Here is a 22,169-nt window from a genome sequence, read left to right on the forward strand (position 1 = left end):
GTATGAGATCATGGCAGTGGAAAAAGATTACATATTGCCTTCGCAGCAGTATGCAAGGCCCATGGAATCAGGTGGGTAGGCCTCAGCACATTTGGCACCAAACCATTCTGGGAGAGGAAAAGTTTGGACTGCTTTTGAGGCAGTGCCTCTATTATATAACGGCCTCATTAGTGGCTACAAAATTATGTTCATTCATTATATTTGGTTCCCCAACAAATTCCCTGTGGGTTTCTGCAGCGCAGCTCCTGATTTTCTGAGAACCCATGTAAAAATGGTGCTGGGAGGTCTCCAAGCTATTTGCTCCAGAACTATGTTATTTAAAGCTAGCTTGACTGATATCTGACACATGAGGGGCGATTTTAATCCTACCTGCCCAGTGGAAACTGCACTGGTAGGCTGTTAAAATTACCCAGGTTACTTACCCACTGGAAAGTCACCAGGATCCTACTGAGTAAGCAGCAAGAACACCCACCCAAAGCCAGCGGGTCCCTCTTTACATATGGATGTCAAGACCCGATGATGTCATCGGGACCTGATTGTAATTTTAACAGGTGACCTGAGTAGTGAAGCCATTGTGATTTACCAGCCAGATGAAGACAGCGGGAAGAGGAGCCAGGGCAAGACCAAACAGGTAAGATTTTTTACATTTTATGCTTTCCTTCGGGCCCAACAAGGAAAGCTTAGGCCTCCCCTGCCATGGATTCCCCCCATTTTCCTGAAGACGAGACACCCCCCAACGAGACAGCCCCCAAAGATGATACCACTATCTACCTGTTGTCGGCGGACAACCTTTGGCACCTGCAATTTTCCGCTGCTTCCATCGGACTTCTCACCCATTCCTGGCGGAAAGATGGCCAGCGGTATTTAATTGAGGCCCAGGAGTTAAAGTAGCTTGGGCCTAATTTCTGAAGCAGCAGGTGAATTTCTAACTGCCCAAAACCCGCATCGGAATTAAAATCAGGGGCTTGGATTTTTCCTGCTGTTTTTGACTTGCCAACATAAACTTTGTACATTATTCCTCTATATTTCTTCTGCTTCCCCCTGTTGTTTTCCTACAATTCAGTACTTCTTTGGTGCAACCTCCAAGCTTAACATTCTTGCTACCATCAGCTTGCTCCCCTGCAGTTGCAAACACAGTAGTCAGCATAGGCATTCCATTGGGCTTGTTAATGGTTGTGCTAAATTTGGAGAAGTGGCCACATGTTAATTCCAAAGTAGCAACTGCCCAGCTGCTGGCACTCGAAGATTCTTCGCTCCAATAGGAAAATATCTAGAGATAACATTCATCCTTTCAGCAAAATAAACCTAGAAATTACTGTTACAAACATTAGCAGATAAACACTTAAAATGCTCATTAGACATTCCGAGGTGTTAATGCCTGTATTAAAATAGTAGACAGTGAAATGTCATCTGAATGCATCAGGCTTTCACCCACTAATATCCCCAAAAATAATTTCTAGGCTACACAGTCAGAAGTGGTAACATTGCTATGTGTCTATTTTTTAACTTACACCTTAAATTTTATTCAGTTTTAGGGTTTCCATAGCACCCTAAGTACCTGTGTCTTCCTTCCAGAGACTTTGCAAAAATTCTAAAAACATAAGAAAAGCAAAAGTTTCCTTGTTACCAGAACATACCTCATTAAAGTTATAATTACTAAGAACTGTTATCAAGAAATGAAAAATGAGGTTCACCTTTGACTGGGTCATGCTCTGAGAAGTTGGGCTTGTCAGGATATTTATTTCATGTTGCAGGAATGATCTTGGTCTCTTTGCTGGAGCTATTTCCATGTGAACAGAGCTCTGTATGAGAAAATTAAACAATGAAAGAAAGAAAATGGCAAGGATATTAATCTAGCTGTAACATGCACAGTGTGGCAGCCATCTGTCTAGACAGTAATGAAGCAGTCATTCTGCTGTAAATTTATAATTCTATTGATCCTTAACACTTGAAATAATAAAGAAAGAAAGACTTGCATTTATATCGTGCCTTTCATGACCTTAGGACGGCCCAAAATGCTTTACAGTCAATTAAATACTTCTTGATGTGTAGTCACTTTTGTAATGTAGGAAACACAGCAGCCAATTTGCGCACAGCAAGCTCCCACAAACCATAATGACCATAAGAACATAAAAGATAGGAGCAGGAGTAGGCTGATCTGATTCTGGCCTCAACTCCACTTTCCCGCCTGTTCTTCATACTCTTTGACTCCCTTGTTGATCAAAAATTTGTCTAACTCAGCCTTGAATGTATTCAATGACTCAACCTCCACCGCTCTTTCGGGCAAAGAATTGCAAAGGTTCACAACCCTCTGAGAGAAGAAATTTCTCCTCATCTCTGTCTTAAACGGGCGACCCCTTATTCTGAGATTATGCCCTCTTGTTCTAGATTCCCCTATGAGGGGAAACATCCTCTCAGCATTTACCCCATCAAGCACCCTCAGAATCTTATATGTTTCAATAAGATCTCCTCCCATTCTTCTAAACTCCAGTGAGTATAGGCCCAACCTGCTCAAACTTTCCTCATAAGAAAACCCTTCCATACCCGAAATCAACCTAGTGAACCTTCTCTGAACCGCCTCCAATGCAAGTATGTCCTTCCTTAAATAAGGGGACCAAAACTGTACGCAGTACTTTAGGTGTGGTCTCACCAGCACCCTGTACAGTTGTAGCAAGACTTCCTTGCTTTTATACTCCATCCCCCTTGAAATAAAGGCCAATATTTCATTTGCCTTCCCAATTACCTGCTGCACCCGTCTGCTAACTTTTTGTGTTTCATGTAGGTAATCTGTTTTAGTGGTGTTAGTTTAAGGATAAATATTGGCCAGGACACCGGGGAGAACTCCTTTGCTCCTCTTCGAAATAGTGTCATGGGATCTTTTATGTCCACCAGACGGGGCCTCGGTTTAACGTCTGATCCGAAAGATGCGTGTATTTACATCAATTCCTATTTATTCATGTCAAGAAAGCTTCTATAAATGTTTAAATTTTTTCTTGTTTTCCTTGTTATATCATTAAATTACCCTGTTCCTCTCCACCACACAGCAAATGCAGACTGACTGGGCTGGAAGATGACCGGCAGTCCAGCATAATGTAAATCCACAGTTCTTGTTGTAACTTGTTCTAAAAAAGAGCTTGAAGAATATCTGGTTAGGAGCAGGAGTCAAGGTTGTGAGGTTAAGCAGTGGTAAAGATGATCAAGTCTTGTTTGCAATATGATGGTCAGTGAGCTGCTGGGAGCATGAAACAATCATACCAAGGATGACAACTAGCCTAAGAATTGAACCATAGAATGTAAGGTTTGAAAGCTATCCTGAAATATAATTTAACTTACTTTATGAGAAAGAGAGGAACTTTGAAATGGGTATATAAAGTACGGATGCAAGCCACATCCATAACTTTGTCATCTGAAATGGAAGAATATGTACCATAGCGATACAAATATCTGTTCCTAATCAAGCCGCAGTTCTGTGTTTTGGGAAAATCCCAAAGGATTTCTAATGTGCCCTTGATCTCAAAGCAACATCTCAGTCCATAATCTTATTACTCAGGGATATATAATTTCATGGAATGAATTTCCGTAGGTTTCTCCCGCTTCTTTTGGCTATAAATGGGTACCCAACTGGTGTTCAGAGAGAAAAATGAGGTGGGAGGTATGGTAAGTCCCCCCACCCCACCGGCTCATTGCAATGTGATTAACATGCTTATGGCTACTGAAAGACAGAGAGTGGGCATAATGGGCATGTACTCAAATTAGCAGGTTGTGACTAGTGGTATCCCAAAGGGATCTGTGTTGGAGCCTCAACTATTCACTGTATTTATTAATGACTTAGATGACAGGATAGAGAGCCACATATCCAAGTTTGCCGATGACGCAAAAATAGGCAGCATTGTAAGCAGTGTAGATGAAAATATAAAATTACAGAGAGATATTAATAGATTAAGTGAATGGGCAAAACTTTGGCAAATGGATTTCAATGTAGGCAAGTGTGAGGTCATCCACTTTGGACCTAAAAAGGACAGATCAGAGTACTTTCTAAACGGTGGTGAAAAGCTCAAAATAATGGAGGTACACAGAGGCTGAGGTGTCCATGTGCATAGATCATTAAAATGTCATGGACAGATACAGAAAATAATCAAAAATGCTAATGGAACGCTGGCCTTTATATCTAGAGGACTAGAATACAAGGGGATAGAAGTTATGCTACAGCTATACAAAGCCCTGGTTAGACCACACCTGGAGTACTGTGTTCAGTTCTGGGCACCGCACCTTAGGAAGGATATATTGGCCTTGGAGGGAATTCAGTGGAGAGTTACTAGAATGATACCTAGACTCCAAGGGTTGTTACAAGGAGAGATTACACAAACTAGGGTTGTATTCCCTGGAATTTAGAAGATTACAGGGAGATTTTATCAAAGATTTCAAGATATTAAGGGGAACAGATAGGGTAGATAGAGAGAAACTATTTCTGTTGGTTGGGGAGTCTGGGACTGGGGACATAGCCTAAAAATTAGAGCCAGGACTTTCAGGAGTGAAGTTAGGAAACACTTCTACCCGTAAAGGGTGGTAGAAGTTTGGAACTCTCTTCTGTAAACGGCAGTTGATGCTTGCTCAATTGTTAATTTTAAATCTGAGATTGATAGATTTTTGATAACCAAAGCTATTAAGGGATATGGGTCTAAGACGGGTATACGGAGTTAGGTCACAGATCAGCCATGATCTCATTGAATGGCGGAACAGGCTCGAGGGGCTAAATGGCCTACTCCTGTTCATAGATTCCTATGTATTGTAACCACAAACAAAGTCACCCCATTTCCCTACATTCTTCACACTGGGACCACCTAAAAACGGTCAATTTTCCTGAGAAAAATCCACCCCTGTAAGGTCACATTCACTCTCCTAAATCAACAAAACAAACCAACTTGTCTGAGCAACAATCCTCATCAGCCCTACTAGAAACAGGCGCCAGCAACAGATAAGTCATGGAGGAGGAGGAGGATACCTTTAATGTAGAAAAATGCCCCAAGACAATTCAAAGAGGTATAAGAAAAAAATAAAACTGATCATTCAAAAACATTTTAAAAATAAGACATGAGTAGAAACATTCCAGCATACTAAAGGAAAAAAATTGTTCAATTAAATTGTACTAATGTATTAGGACTCCATCAGACCATCATGTAGATCTTTTAAATTTGAAGGTGAGTGCAGAAAGTGTATTCTATTCCATCCAAAAAAACTTCTTTGGTGAGTCAATATTTATTTATTGAAAGTGCTAGGTTATCAGTTATGTTCTCTTGTTCCACTTTCTCTCCTTCTTTAGCACCCTCCTCCTGCTGTGGGATGCCTAAGTAAGACCTTTTTGGTCTATAGATACTGGTGAGTGAGTGCCTACGTGTAGGGAAGAGGTACCTAAGTAAAGCCTGACTAAGAGCCTCCAACCTAGCCTCCATGTGCTCATCCTCCTCATAACATCAAAATAAAGATATTTCCATTGAGAAATCCATGTCCAGGGTGCAAAGGAGTACTTTGAGCAGAGCTGAGTAAAAGTAGCAGCAAAAGTCCCGACTGACCCCCCAAAATACTATATGATTACTAGAAACACCAAACTTCAGTAGCATTAGGCAAAATGGCCTCCTCAACATGGTATGTGATACCTTGTAGCTGCTCGTACTGCCACTGATATAGTGGCAATAATTATTTGTGGGAGAAAGGTGAAAACGGAGGTGAATGGGGCAGAGATGTTTGCTATGGCCTCTTGACCTGATTTAAATGTGGCGGAATGGGCCTGTGGCAGGCCTTAATAAGAACTGGCATTTTTTTGGCAGGAGAATTCAGATGCAGATGAGCTAGCATCTACTACTTTCTGTGGGAGAGAGTTCCACATTTCTACCACCCTTTGCATGAAGAAGTGTTTCCCAACTTCTCTCCTGAATGGTCTGGCTCTTATTTTAAGGTTATGTCCCCTTGTCCTAAACTCCCCCACCAGCGGTAAAAGTTTCTCTCGATCTATCCTATCAATTCCTTTAAAAATCCTAAAAACCTCAATCAAATTACTCCTTAACTTTCTATATTCCAGGGAATACAAGCCTAGTTTATGTAGTCTCTCCTCATATTCTCACCCTTGGAGCCCTGGTAACATTCTGAATAATCTGTGCTGCGCTCCTTCCAAGGTCAGTAAATCCTTTCTAAGGAGCGGTGCCCAGAACTGTACACAATACTCCAGATGTGGTCTAACCAGGCCTTTATACAGCTGTAGTAAAACTTCCTCCCCTTTATATTCTAGCCCTTTAGTAATAAAGGTTAACATTCCATTAGACTTTTTGATTATTTTTTGTACCTGACTACTACGTTTTAGTGATCTGTGTGTATGGATCCCTAAATCCCTTTGGACCTTCACTGTTCCTAGCTTTTCACCATTTAAAATATACACGGATCCATCCTTTTTTGGTCCAAAATGGATGACCTCAAACTTAGCTGCGTTGAAATCCATCTGCCACAGTTTTGCCCACTCACTTATTGGGGAAAGGCCAATTTTGATGGTATTAGACAGGAACTTTCAGAAGTTGATTGGGAGAGTCTGTTGGCAGGCAAAGGGACGTCTGGTAAGTGGGAGGCTTTCAAAAGTGTGTTAACCAGGGTTCAGGGTAAGCACATTCCTTATAAAGTGAAGGGCAAGGCTGGTAGAAGTAGGGAACCTTGGATGACTCGGGAGATTGAGGCACTAGTCAAAAAGAAGAAGGAGGCATATGACATGCATAGGCAGCTGGGATCAAGTGGATCCCTTGAAGAGTATAGAGATTGCCGGAGTAGAGTTAAGAGAGAAATCAGGAGGGCAAAAAGGGGATATGAGATTGCTTTGGCAGATCAGGCAAAGGTGAATCCAAAGAGCTTCTACAAATACATAAAGGGCAAAAGGGTAACTAGGGAGAGAGTAGGGCCTCTTAAGGATCAACAAGGTCATCTATGTGCGGAACCACAAGAAATGGGTGAGATCCTGAATGAATATTTCACATCGGTATTTACGGTTGAGAAAGGCATGGATGTTAGGGAACTTGGGGAAATAAATAGTGATGTCTTGAGGAGTGTACATATTACAGAGAGGGAGGTGCTGGAAGTCTTAACGCGCATCAAGGTAGATAAATCTCCGGGACCTGATGAAATGTATCCCAGGACGTTATGGGAGGTTAGGGAGGAAATTGCGGGTCCCCTAGCAGAGATATTTGAATCATCCACCGCTACAGGTGAGGTGCCTGAAGATTGGAGGGTAGCAAATGTTGTGCCTTTGTTTAAGAAGGGCGGCAGGGAAAAGCCTGGGAACTACAGACCAGTGAGCCTGACATCTGTAGTGGGTAAGTTGTTAGAGGGTATTCTGAGGGACAGGATCTACAGGCATTTGGAGAGGCAGGGACTAATTAGGAACAGTCAGCATGGTTTTGTGAGAGGAAAATCATGTCTCACGAATTTGATTGAGTTTTTTGAAGGGGTAACCAAGAAGATAGATGAGGGCTGTGCAGTAGACGTGGTCTACATGGACTTCAGCAAAGCATTTGACAAGGTACCGCATGGTAGGTTGTTACATAAGGTTAAATCTCATGGGATCCAAGGTGAGGTAGACAATTGGATACAAAATTGGCTTGACGACAGAAGACAGAGGGTGGTTGTAGAGGGTTGTTTTTCAAACTGGATGCCTGTGTCCAGCGGTGTGCCTCAGGGATCGGTGCTGGGTCCGCTGTTATTTGTTATTTATATTAATGATTTGGATGAGAATTTAGGAGGCATGGTTAGTAAGTTTGCAGATGACACCAAGATTGGTGGCATTGTGGACAGTGAAGAAGGTTATCTAGGATTGCAACGGGATCTTGATCAATTGGGCCAGTGGGCCGATGAATGGCAGATGGAGTTTAATTTAGATAAATGTGAGGTGATGCATTTTGGTAGATCGAATCGGGCCAGGACCTACTCCGTTAATGGTAGGGCGTTGGGGAGAGTTATAGAACAAAGAGATCTAGGAGTACAGGTTCATAGCTCCTTGAAAGTGGAGTCACAGGTGGATAGGGTGGTTTCATTGGTCAGAACATTGAATGCAGGAGTTGGGATGTCTTGTTGAAGTTGTACAGGGCATTGGTGAGGCCACACTTGGAGTACTGTGTACAGTTCTGGTCACCCTATTATAGAAAGGATATTATTAAACTAGAAAGAGTGCAGAAAAGATTTACTAGGATGCTACCGGGACTTGATGGTTTGACTTACAGGGAGAGGTTAGACAGACTGGGACTTTTTTCCCTGGAGAGTAGGAGGTTAAGGGGTGATCTTATAGAAGTCTATAAAATAATGAGGGGCATAGATAAGGTCGATAGTCAAAATCTTTTCCCAAAGGTCGGGGAGTCTATAACGAGGGGGCATAGATTTAAGGTGAGAGGGGAGAGATACAAAAGGGTCCAGAGGGGCAATTTTTTCACTCAAAGGGTGGTGAGTGTCTGGAACGAGCTGCCAGAGGCAGTAGTAGAGGCGGGTACAATTTTGTCTTTTAAAAAGCATTTGGACAGTTACATGGGTAAGATGGGTATAGAGGGATATGGGCCAAGTGCAGGCAATTGGGACTAGCTTAGTGGTATAAACTGGGCGACATGGACATGTTGGGCCGAAGGGCCTGTTTCCATGTTGTAAACTTCTATGATTCTATCAATGTCTCTTTGTAATTTTATGCTCCCGTTTGTACTTTACTACGCACCAACCTTTGTGTCATCGGCAAACTTGGAAATATGGCTCTCAATTGTGTTATCTAAGTCATTAATAAATATAGTGCATAATTGAGGCCCCAGCACAGATTTTTGTGGGACAGCACTAGACCCTTTCAATTCGAGTACATACCCATTATCCCTACTCTCTGTCATCTACCGCCTAACCATTCTCCTAACCAGGTCAATAATTTGCCTTCGATTCCCTGAGCTTTAATTTCAGCTAACAGTCTCTTATGTGGAACCTTATCAAACGTCTTCTGGAAGTCCATATAAACTACATTCATAGACATTCCCCTGTAACTACTTTAGTTACTTCCTCAAAAAATTAAATTAGGTTCATTAGACATGACCTACCCTTTACAAATCCATATTGGCTCTCTAATCAGCACAAATTTCTCTAAGTGCCACATAATAGGCTTGTCAGCAAAGTTGAAGCCCATGGAATAAAAGGGGCAGTAGCAGCTTGGATATGAAATCCCCTAAGTGACAGGAATCAGAGAGTAGTGGTGAACGGTTGTTTTTCGGGACTGGAGGAAGGTGTACAGTAGTGTTCCCCAGAGGTCGGTACTAGGATCACCGCTTTTCTTGATATAATGACTTGGATTTGGGAGTACAGGGCACAATTTGCAGATGACACAAAACGTAGTAGTGTAGTGAACAGTGAGGAGGATAGTGATAGACTTAAACAGGATATAGACAGGCTGGTGGAATGGGCGGACACATGGCAGATGAAATTTAACGCAGAGAAGTGCGAAGTGATACATTTTGGTAGGAAAAACGAGGAGAGGCAATATAAATTGAAGGGTACAATTTTGAAGGAGTGCAGGAACAGAGAGACATGCACAGGTCGTTGAAGGTGGCAGGGCAGGTTGAGAAAGCAGTTAAAAAAGCATACGGGATCCTGGGAATTATAAATAGAGTTATAGAGTACAAAAGCAAGGAGGTTATGATGAACCTTTATAAAACACTGGTTTGGCCACAACTGGAGTATTGTGTCCAATTCTGGGCACCGCACTTTAGGAAGGATGTGAAGGCCTTAGAGAGGGTACAGAAAAGATTTACTAGAATCGTTCCAGGGATGAAGAACTTCAGTTACATGGATAGATTGAAGAAGCTGGGGTTGTTCTCCTTGGAGCAGAGAAGGTTAAGAGGAGATTTGATAGAGGTGTACAAAATCATGAGGGGTCTGGATAGAGTAGATAGAGAGAAACTGTTCCCACTGGTGGAAGGGTCGAGAACCAGAGGACACAGATTTAAGGTGATTGGCAAAAGAACCTAGGGGACGTGAGGAAAAACTTTTTTATGCAGCAAGTAATTATGACCTGGAATGCACTGCCTGAAAGGGTGGTCATGATGTGGAGATGCCGGTGATGGACTGGGGTGGACAAATGTAAGGAATCTTACAACACCAGGTTATAGTCCAACAAATTTATTTTAAAATCACAAGCTTTCGGATATTATCCCCTTCGTCAGGTGAAAGGGTGGTGGAAGCAGATTCAATCGTGGCTTTTAAAGGGGAATTGGATAAATACTTGAAAGGACAAGATTTGCAGGGCGGGGGAGCGGGACTAGCTGGCTTGCTCTTGCAGAGAGCCGGCATGGGCGCGACAGGCCGAATGGCCTCCTTTGCTGTAATTATTCTATGATTCAATGATTCTAAGCACTCAGTCACACTATCCTTAATTATAGATTCCAATAACTTCCCACAACAGATGTTAGACTACATGTGTAGTGTACAGATAATGAGTGTGTGCAGATTTTAAAAAAAAATTTCCACGATGATAATTGCACATTGCTTTTCAAGGAACAATGGTGCCCTATAAATGGAATTATTTTCTAGTACAGGTAGGGCTAAGTACTTCAATACTTGCAATTGCTCCATCCAACCACTGGATGGCAGGACAACTTTGAATCCGACCTTGTTTGAGGGAAATTTACATTCACATTATGTGTTCGGCAAAGATAATGCTGATTCTTGTTTGAAAAAACAAAGAAAAAGACTAAACATTTTACTATCTATTCACGTAACTATATTTAAATAAATATATATACATACTGTGAATATACCATTATTCCTAGTGTATATTGGTGCTTTGGTGATAAAAGTCAGAGAACACATTTTAGAATGGTATGGTACCCCAGAGCATGGTACATTGGCGAGACCATGCAGACGCTGCGACAACGGATGAACGGACACCGCGCAACAATCGCCAAACAGGAGGGTTCCCTCCCAGTCGGGGAACACTTCAGCAGTCATGGACATTCATCCACCGACCTTCGGGTAAGCGTACTCCAAGGCGGCCTTCGAGACACACGACAACGCAAAATCGTCGAGCAGAAATTGATAGCCAAGTTCCGCACCCATGAGGACGGCCTCAACCGGGATCTTGGGTTCATGTCACGCTACACGTTACCCCACCAGCGAACAAATGTTATCTGTTTTTAATATAATGGGTCATTTGCTGGCTTTCTCTGCCTTCCGGATGTTTCTGCCTCTCTCTGTTTTTTTGTTGAATGTGTATTCGGGGGTTCTGCAGGTGACACCTCTCTGTCTGAACACGGTGATTGCCTTGGCAACGGGCAGTTGCAGGGGCATTCTGTAAACACCATGTATTGTTCTATATGTATAAATGCGTAGGCTTCGAGGAGCTCCTGAACATTTACCTGAGGAAGGAGGAAGCCTCCGAAAGCTTGTGAATTTAAAATAAAATTGCTGGACTATAACTTGGTGTTGTAAAATTGTTTACAATTGTCAACCCCAGTCCATCACCGGCATCTCCACATCGCAAATATTATTAGTATTGTCATACATGATGCTATTACTATTCAACAGTCACTAAATAGTCACTGAATCACACAATCACAAGATAATCACAGGAGGGAAGCCATTTGGCCCATCTCATTCATAATGACTAAAGTTCCCACACTGCAGCATCCAACTGGTTCTTAAATGATTCCAAGTTTTGCTTCCATTTCTCTAAGAGTTCATACTATGTGTTAAACACTCTTTGTTTCAAGAAGAACTTTCTGATATCTATCCTAAATTTGCCTTTTTACGAGTTTATAGTTTAATTCAAATTAATTTTCTGGATTTACACTTTCCATACCTTTTACAATCTTGTATACCTCTATAAGTTAACATCTCAGATGAATCCTTTCACGGTTGAAGAGCCCAAGTTTCTCCAGTTTTTCCTCATAACTCAGACCTTTAGCACGAGGAATCAGCCTCATGGCACTACTCTGCACTGCTTCCAGCACTTGAATGTCTCCCTTGTGTCTCAGTGATCGGAACTGAACACAGCGCCTAAGGTGCAGTTTGACCGTAGCACTGTACACGTACAGTAGTTTGATCGTGACTTCCTCTGACTTATAATTCTATTGTTTTGGCTACATAGCTCACAATGCCCACTAGATGGAGGCAGTGTGCTGATATGAGAGTTCACTGCGACAAACAGTACAATAAAACCCAATATCATATTCACACCAATTAATTCAATTATAGCGGCATGCTGTCAATCAGTGTCTGCTACCAATGACATTTGTCATTTGCAAAAAAAAGTGACAAAAATTAAATTGTACTAATTTTGTCAATGTAAATTACTATGAATAACACACGGGCTAGAGTATGTTTCAAGTCAACTGTAACACACGTTGATGTGCTACTTTTCTTGTAATACAGTCCATCCTATGCGCAATGCTAATGTATGTAAGTGAACACACTGGAGCCAAAACAATGTGGCCCTTCCTCCATAATCCTGCCGGGTTTAGGGCACAAGTATGGTGGAAGGGCCAGAAGTTAGGCTCGGCTCCAGATACACCAGATCTCGGTATTTCCTGCCAATTTCTTCAGGCCCTTGTTTGTGGTGGAAGCTCTGACCACTGTTAATGATCCAGGCTGGCTTGCCAATCATCAACGCTGTCCTGAAGCACTGTAGGCCTGCCTGGCTCAGAAATTAGATTATCAAGTCTGCCACAGAGGGTTGACCCAGTTCAAACATTTTTGATGAAGACATAAAACAGGATGGGTGACAAGGGACAAATTTCTCTGAACCTCCTTTGAGAGCAATGGATTCAGTGAGTCTTCCATCTACCTTTAGACAGATCTTGGAGTTGGAGTGTACATCTAATAAGTTCCAAGATTCAGCCATATATTCCCACAGTTTCCAGCTTCTTCATGAGGGCAGCATAAGGCAGTAGGTCAAAGTCTTACAAAAATCAATGAATGCAATGTAAGTGGGTTTCCTATGAACCTTACAATGTTCCACAATCTCATATAAAACTATTATGTGTCCTACACATTCCTCACAAGAGAGAAATTTTGCCTATTCCTTTCTCATTGCTTCGTGGGCCACTCTTCCCACTTGGAATCTTGGACTTCAGTTGACATTAGCCACATATAGGTCTCCAGCCCATACTGTCCCATCATGCACTGCAGCGAACAGCCTACATGGAGGAAAACAAGGAGAGGAATAAATAAATATTCCTTACTCCCCGCAGGCGCATTCTAAAAAAGAAAACATTTTTGGAGTAGGAATTTGTAAACAAACTTTGAATCAAATTGACTAAAGTTCTAAAAGATCCACCCCACCTGTGCCAAGCAGGAAAGGGCTGAATGCAGGCCTCAGTTAATGTCTTTCTGCAGAAGGGGGAGGGGAATTAACCAAGTGTATCCTGGGATTAAGTTCAAGGGGGCATTTCCGTGATGTAAGAGCAGACTCTGCCCTACCCTCTCAACAGCACATTCCCGAAGGCTAGACAAAGCTGAAGCTTGAGGATAATTGAAAACTAAATCATTACATTAAAAAGTCAAATAAGGCGATCCTGTGATCCTGTGCTGACAGTAGTAAAGCTCTACTCACATGAATCATGGGTCAGAGATAGGGCTACAATAATGTGGCCCCAATTCTCCAACCAACAATCCTTGTAAGTGTGGCTCCCTACTGTAAGCATAGGATTGTGGAATCATCCCTAAAATCTCTCCCTCAATCTTAGCTTAAATATCCTTTAAACCCCCCACCGCAACATGTCAAACATCCAGACAGAGACATAACAGTGGTCACATTTAAAGGACCAGTCCCTTACAGGGCCCTGTTTTACAGCAAACAAACAACATGCATTTATATAGCGCCTTTAATGTAGTACGATGATCCAAGGGATTTCAGAAGGATGAAAATAGGCCCCAAGCAGCAATAGGACAAAATTAGGGAGGTGATCAAGGACATTATCAAAGATCGTCGCTGAGTCAAAATCCTGGAACTCCCTACCTAACAGCATTGTGGGAGTACCTTCACCACATGGACTGCAGCGGTTCAAAAAGAAGGCTCACCATCACCATCTCAAGGACAACCAGAGATAGGCAACCAATGCTGGTCGTGCTAGCAACATCCAAATGCCGAGAATGAATTTTTTAAAAAGGTAGATTTTGAGGACGCCTTTGACGGTAGGAAGAGAGGTAGCAAGGTGAAGAAGTTTAGGGAGAAAGTTTGAAAGTGTAGAGCTGTGATGACTGAAAGCTGTACCACCAAAGCTGAAGAGGAGGGAAAAGGAACGCCCAAAAAGCCTGGTTCTAAACCACTGGTGGAGGTTGCAGAAGAAGGGTGGGATGAGGCCACGCTGGGACTTTAAAATGATTTTGAATTCAATGCATTGGGACTGAAAATCCAATAAAGGCTGGTGATTCAGGATTAGAGGGAGTGAGAATCACACCACAGAAGGAAGGCATTAGCCCACTGCACCTGTGCCAGTGCCAGATCTCAAATGGAGCTATCTACTTCAATCCCATTCTCCTGCCCTTTACCCATATCTTTAATTTTTTCTAATACCTGTTCTATTTTAAATGATGTTATAGCCTGTGCCTCAATAGTTATGTTACAAATCTGAGTCTGCTGTGGAAGTACACCAAGGAATTACCTTAGATATGTCCTCAAAATGGAGTCAGTGTACAGACTGAAAGTTAGGAAAAGGGCTTATACTAATTAAACCATGAAGGCTTATACAAATAAAACATTCCTTAACAGTGTTAGAAGACAAGCCATCAATTCCTCAGGCCTGGAGAGGGCTTATAAAGATGACCTGCCTTATCTGGACTTGTATGAGACCCTTTGTTAGCAAAGCTAGGGAGCAAATGAGTGACCTGGTATGACTAGGTGCTGGTACTTCATTGATTTGGAAGTTATTCGGGATACCAACAAGACTGTGTGAGATGAATGACACCAAAAGGACTGAACTCTTGCAACACGTGTCACTCAAATTAGTCAATAGAATTTTTTAAAAATTCGTTCATGGGATGTGGGCGTCGCTGGCGAGGCCGGCGTTTGTTGCCCATCCCTAATTGCCCTTGAGAAGGTGGTGGTGAGCCGCCTTCTTGAACTGCTGCAGTCCGTGTGGTGAAGGTTCTCCCACAGTGCTGTTAGGAAGGGAGTTCCAGGATTTTGACCCAGCGACGATGAAGGAACGGCGATATTAAGGATTTTTAAGATGATATTCTTAGCACTAACGCCTTCAGTCCTCAGTTCTCAGTCTTTAGTTCTTAGTTTAATTTTAGTTCTAGATAGAAAGGGGGAGATAACTGATAAACTAATCAAACGTAGACAGGATAAAACCCCTGGTCCGGATGGATTGCATCTGCACATATTAAAAGGAGTTGGGGAAGAGATGGCAGAGGCACTATTACATATATATAAAACTTCATTAGGAAAGGGAATAGTGCCAGAGGACTCGCGGACAGCTAATGTTATTCCTGCATTTAAAAAGGGAGATAGAACCACTCCAGGGAACTACAGACCAATTAGCTTAACGCAGTGGTAGGAAAGATAATGGAACCCTTACTCAAAGATGTAATAGAAAAATATCTAGAAACTGAAAATATAATAAAGAATAGTCAGCACGGATTTCAAAAGGGAAGGTCATGTTTGACCAACCTTATTGAATTCTTTGATAAAGTAACAGAAAAGGTAGACAAGGGTAATGAGGTAGATGCAATATATTTGGATTTTCAAAAGGCCTTCGATAAGGTTCTGCATAGTAGACTCATGACTAAGGTCAGAGCATGCAGAATGGATAGCAAACTGGCTACAAAACAGAAAACAGAGAGTAGGGGTTAAAGGTAGTTACTCAGACTTGCAAAAGGTAGGAAGTGGTGTTCCACAAGGATTGGTACTGGGACCACTGTTGTTCACAATTTACATAAACGATTTGGACTCAGGAATCGGAAGTACAATTTAAAAATTTACGGACGACACCAAATTGGAGGGTATAATTAATACCGAGGAGGACTGCAACAACATATAGGAAGACATTAATAAACTTGCAGAATGAGCGTGTAATTGGCAAATAAAATTTCAATATAGTGAAGTGTGAGATATTACATTTTGATAGGAAGAATAAGGGGGCCACATATTGCTTGGATAATAAGAATCTAAATGGGGTAGAGGAGCAGAGGGAGCTTGGGGTACAGGTAAACAAATCACTAAAAGTAGCGATGCAGGTTAATAAGGCCATAAAAAAGGCAAACCAAGCACTGGGGTTCATTTCTAGAGGGATAGAATTGAAAAGCAGAAAAGTTATGTCAAATTTGTATAGAACCTTGGTTAGACCACACTTGGAGTACTGTGAACAGTTCTGGTCTCCATATTATAAAAAGGATATAGAGGCACTGGAGAAGGTGCAAAAAAGATTTACTAGGATGATACCAGAACTAAGAGGTTATACCTATCAGGAAAGTTTGAGCAGGCTGGGGCTCTTCTCTCTAGATGAAAGAAGATTGAGGGGTGACCTGATAGAGGTCTTAAAGATTATGAAAGGGTTTGATAGGATGGACGTAGAGAAGATATTTCCACTTGCAGGAGAGATCAGAACTAGGAGCCATAAATATAAAATAGTCACTAATAAATCCACTGGGGAATTCAGGAGAAATCTCTTTACCCAGAGAGCGGTTAGAATGTGGAACTTGCTATCAAAAGGAGTAGTTGAGTGACTAGCATAGATGCGTTTAAGGAGAAGCTAGATAAACACGTGAAGGAGAAAGGAACAGAAAGATATGCTGATAGGGTTAGATGAAGTAGGGAGGGAGGAGGCTAGGGTGGACACGTTGGGCCGAATGGCCTGTTTCTGTGCTGTACATTCTATGAAATTCTAGGTAATTGTTCTTTTAGTAGTAGCCTTACACTACAAAGGAAATAAAAATCAGGAGAGATGTAAAATGGCCTGCTGATTCGCTATCACCTGTTTTACACTATCGCACAAAGTCAAAATCTACCTCAGTGTCTCCAATATCCTCCTCAGGTACTCCACATTCACTTTCACCTTCTTCTGTAAACACTGAGACAAATATTAATAATCTCTGCCATTCCCTCACTCTCAAGTATACATGAACATTAAAACAGAGTAGAGCTAGGTGTCGTCAGCATACATATAGAAGCTGACCCCATGTCTTTGGATGATGTTGTCAAGTGGCAGCATGTAGATGAGGAAGATGAGAGGGCCAAGGGCAGATCCTGGGGGGATTTCAGAGGTAATTGTGCAGGGACAGGAAGAGAAGTCATTGCTGCAAATGCTTTGGCTACAATCAGATAAGTAAGAATGGAACCAAACGAGGGCAATCCCATTGAGTTGGAATGGTGTGATCGACCATGTCAAAGATTGCAGACAGGTTGAGAAGGACGAGGGGGGATAATGCACCATGGTCAAAGTCACAGAGGATTTAATTTGTGAGTTTGATTAGGGTAATTTCAGTCCTGTGGCAGCGATGGAAAACTGATTGGAGAGATTCAAACAAGGAGTTGCGGGAAACATGGGAAGAAATCCTGTGGTAGGTAAATGCTCAAGTCCAAAAGAGTCAACTAAGATCAGGTGAGTTCAACTTCCCAGCTCATTATCATTCTCAACCAAATTGGCTGCAATTTGATGGTACTGTTGTACTGCAATACATTCCAGAGCTATCTTTGTACATGTGTATTTCAGTGATGGCTAACTGCCTGCCTAAGCTGGAGATCACAGTCTTCGTCAAATCCCGACGAAATATTCCCTGTATCAGATTATATTATTATTGAGGGCAATTCTGTAGATACAATTACATTTATTTTAAACATTGTTAGAATATATCACCTCTGCTTCTCATTATTTTAGTCAGAGTTACTAGTTTAAGGCGACTAAAACGCCATGACATTGTTTTTTTTTCTGTTGCAAATTATGGGCAAGTGATGTCATTTGGCAACATACTTCCCGTGTAAGCAATGAGAAAGATATCACATGGGCTCTACACAGTAACCAAGTTGTCAGTTCATTAATTGGTACATAATTCTTAGCAGGGAATAGGCAAAGAGGTAACCCAAATAAGTGAGCACAGTATGCTTTAATCAATGGAATAAGAAACAGCTGAGAAATACATAGAGTAATTAAATGTAATAAAAGTACTTATTTTACCACTAAGGTTTAGTTCAACTTTAAAAATAAATGGTGGAGTCTGCTAAACATTTGTTTCATGTGTTCTTCATTTATGAAATGCCACACAGGAGATTTTTTTTATTGGCTATACAATAAAAGGAAACTAGAAGTTTGTATGGTTTCCAAAAATAGCTTTAGAAAAGATATTGATTGAATGGTTATTTACTTTAAAAAAAAAAGAATTTTCTCCTCTTTCAATATCTCAGATCTTCCTTCACCACTATCATTGGCCAAGAAGGCATCCATGCAACCTGTTGCCAGACCTCTCCCAATGTTGCACTAAAATCTGCATTATGAAATGCATTAGGAGGCTCACAAGTGCTTTATCTCCAATTTTCCCTCCTTCTTTACAGTTACATGTCTTCTGCTCAACACCTCACTATGATATCCTGGCTGAGATCTGGAACTAAAGGCCATTTTGCTACTGCTTCGGGAAATCTCAGATACCAGCCCCATTAGGTCTTGCTGGTGGGTCTGAGACCAGGCAGTGCATCCGTAATTTAGAGTTAAAATGCAATGGGATGGGTATGACATTATCCGAGTGCAACTTTGACCTTTTATTAGGACCCTGCTTGCCTGCAGTGGGCACCTGACACGCAGCCACAAACAGGTCAGTTAAATTGATGAGGAATGGTGGGGGAGGGTGTGAGACAGCCACAGAGGCCAATTTAACCCCCCGCTCTGTTACCACCAGGCTGGGGCGGGGGGGGGGGGGGGGGTAAAATTGGCTCTTAAATGTGTGGCAGATATGGCACAAGGTAAAACGTTTTTGATCAATGGAGCCCTTGACTACCTGTAACTGTATCACACAATGGGAACAGCACCAGATTGTGAGGATATGACCACCAACAAACACAGATACAGGAGGGGTTAGATGACAAGGTTGAGGAGGAAGCTCAGAGTGACTCACAGTGCACAGATGAGGAGGAGTAAATGGTGTTGGCTGCTCAATGCTGGGTACTCACTGGCTGGAGGTCCAGCACAGTTCTCGGCCCTGCTGCAGCACGTTGATTTTCAGACCTCACAGAGTCTAAGCAGGAACACACGTCTGCGGAACACACCCTGCAATGTCAGAAGTGTAGAGGAGTCCACTATGCAGATCCTGGCAAACTTGGATGAAGCAGCCTACAAGCCCGGGAAGTTTAAAAGGGCTGAAGTATAAAACTACGCGAGAGTCTCATCTGTGTACACATCAGCTCCAGCAGCACGGGTCAGCAGTCATACGGGTCAGTAGCAGCGAGAGCAACAATGACAATTGCAGTGACACTGGCAGATAGGCACCAGAAAAGCAGCAGAGAGCAATTAGTGGTAGACCAAGGTGGGCTATAGAAGATGATGCAAGGGAGAAGAATATACCAGGTCAGGAGGAGTAAAAAGGTAAGTGAGGTACAGTCTCTGAGTGAGTGGCAGATTTTTGGTGTATGATGGTGGGGGAGTGTTGAATTTTGCGAAGGTGGTATTGGACTTTTGGCATCAGGACTTGTATTCTTAGTGAGGGCTTGGGGAGGCTTTGATTTTTAGTCAAACACAGCTGACTCAATAGATGTTCCATCTATTCAAACGTTCTACTCCTTCTACTCCAAACGTTTGGAAACTGAGATCTCTGCGCTCCTCCAATTCTGACCTCTTGTGCATCCCCGATTTTAATTGCTCTGCCATTGGCGGTCATGCCTTCAGCTGCCCAGGCCCAAAGCTCTGGAATTCCCTCCATAAACCTCTCTGTCTCTACTTCACTCTCCTCCTTTAAGACACTCCTTAAAGCCTACCTCTTTGACCAAGCTTTTGGTCATCTGTCCTAATATCTCCTTAAGCGGCTCGATGTCAAATTTTGTTTGATAATGTGCCTGTGAACTACGTTAAAGGTGCTATATAAATGCAATTTGTTGTCGTTGTTGTTAATTAATCATCCTGATTGTATCCTATCTCACTGTACCTGCACTCTACTTCTATCCATGGGTGGTGCAAGAATATCATGAGTCATGACTGCAGATGCCTTGGTCCCCTTGATGTTACCCTTCTATTCTTCCTTCCTCTTCAAATAAGGGTGACTTGAAAGGAAAGCATTGGTAGAGCACTGAGAGAAGTAGGAATTCACAGCCATTATTTTACACTGGTAGTCACATGCCAACTGAGTATACGTAGAAGTTTCTTAAAGTTCGTACAGAACAAAGTATTGTGCAACATGGATGTAATCGGTGACCCTCTGGACTCTTGAAAACCAGCTGACCTGTCGAATGGCCTGTCATTGCTTCTGCTGCTGAAAGTGAAGTTGTTGGTCCTGCTGAGTAATGCATCTGTGACCTTGATATATCTGTGGACGACAAACTGGCTGACACTACAGACATCACCAGCGTTAACCTGGAAGAACCCCAATGTGTAAAGATTGAGGGCTGTGATTTCTTTGAAGGCCATTCACATTACTGTATAGATGGTTGATCATATAAATAGGTCTTCATGACAGAGATGGCACAGTTCTGTCACATTCTTAGTCTCAACCTCCGATGGCATTCTCATCTGTAATTCTCAGGTAACTGTGCCTGGGACAGTATATTCAATGTGTTGTGTACAGGCAGGACGTGATGGTAAGCCTTGTGTGCCACCTGACATGGGCAGCCCTGTCCTGCTCTTGCCCTTCCTCCTCAGTCAACTGCAATGCCAGTGGAACACTGCATCCAATACCCAAAAGGGTTGATTTTCTGAATTGCAATTCCAACAGGGAGCCTTGTCCGTCAGGAACGCATATAGGAAAAATTGCTGACCTGCTTCCCATGACTTTCCCTGCATTCATTTATAATTCCAATATTTTTTCCTGCACTCACTCTGCGTTGATATACAATGTGGTGTGTGTATCCAAGCAGCCAGACAGTGTTGTGGTGATTCAATGAAACATTTTCCATTTAGTGGCATGTAAAAGGATTGTTTTTATCTCGTAAAAAGCTACATTGATTTTGCCTTGTAACATTTATGTGATTTTCCATAAAAGCCTGAACTAGGTATCTGTTCACACTATCTGTCATCGTGAACAATTATTTGGTTCTTGATTTTAAATTAAAAATCCATCACATTTAATCATGCTGCGGTAAATACTTACATTTTACAGTTTACTTGCCCTGATTAGATAATTCGTGACTCTGCAGTGAATCATTTGTGGTAGTACATCAAGTAATTGCCTGGCTATTTGTATGATACACAGCCTTTGCTCATAATTGCTGAGTTTGCAGCTATTGTAGGTTATTTTGCTGGTTCTACATGGCTACTTAAAACAAAACTTTATTCACTTCATCTTTGTGATTTATGCCAGAAGTTTTGTGCCAACTGTAATAAAGTAAGGACAATATGCTGCAGACCAAATTGAAATCCCCCCCTCAACTAATAGTAGCTTTAAGCTATACGTCAATGGAAGTTTAAAAGGTCATGCTGCCCTCTGCCAACGTGAAAGTGATTAAGTTCAGAGGGACTGGAATGTTAAAATGTTTGTACTGTAGCAGCAGGCAAAGAATTCACTACCGAGAACTGCGTTTTAATCCCCAAAACTTCCTACAAAACAAAGGCTATACTGTGATGATAAAAAGGTATGTATGTTTGCTGGTATATTTTAATATTTCCTACCTGTTGGCTGATACTTTTCACTGGCCCAGGAGACTGCTGCAAATAAGAAACACTTTTCTTCTCATCCGTTTTCTCCCTTTCCCACCTCTAAGAGTGTTGACTATTTCTTGGTATAGATTGCCCCTGTTGTATTGCCCAAGGGTCAATTTATTCACGTGTCAACCTTGTGAGTGACAGCAAGCTATTCATCCACAGGGGGCATCACAGCTAAGTCTCAGCCAACATCCACACACACACATACATCCAGCTGGGGTTATTGAAAAGAAGTGGGAGCCCTGGCTGGGCTATCTCTCCCTAAACCAGGAGGGCCAAGATTATGGCAGTGCCTGTCCCATTACACCCACTGTGATCAGCTCTTTTCTTTATCATTCTTCG

General features: G+C 42.1%; 1 long non-coding RNA gene across 2 annotated transcripts in view; it reads right to left on the bottom strand.

The window, feature by feature from the left end:
* The window catches only part of LOC137326981 (uncharacterized), a 143,003-nt gene that overhangs the window by 116,171 nt on the left and 4,663 nt on the right, over positions 1 to 22,169 (bottom strand). The window contains exons 1-2 of one of the 2 annotated variants that reach the window (XR_010964320.1): positions 11,849 to 11,929; positions 1,695 to 1,802 (exon numbers count right to left, since the gene is read on the bottom strand). This is a non-coding gene — a long non-coding RNA (uncharacterized lncRNA). Of the gene's footprint in view, positions 1 to 1,694; positions 1,803 to 11,848; positions 11,930 to 22,169 lie in introns of those variants that run through there. The other variant, XR_010964319.1, reaches the window with a different exon arrangement.

Source organism: Heptranchias perlo, chromosome 11 (genome assembly GCF_035084215.1).
Source record: "Heptranchias perlo isolate sHepPer1 chromosome 11, sHepPer1.hap1, whole genome shotgun sequence".
Taxonomy (NCBI): Eukaryota; Metazoa; Chordata; class Chondrichthyes; order Hexanchiformes; family Hexanchidae; genus Heptranchias; species Heptranchias perlo.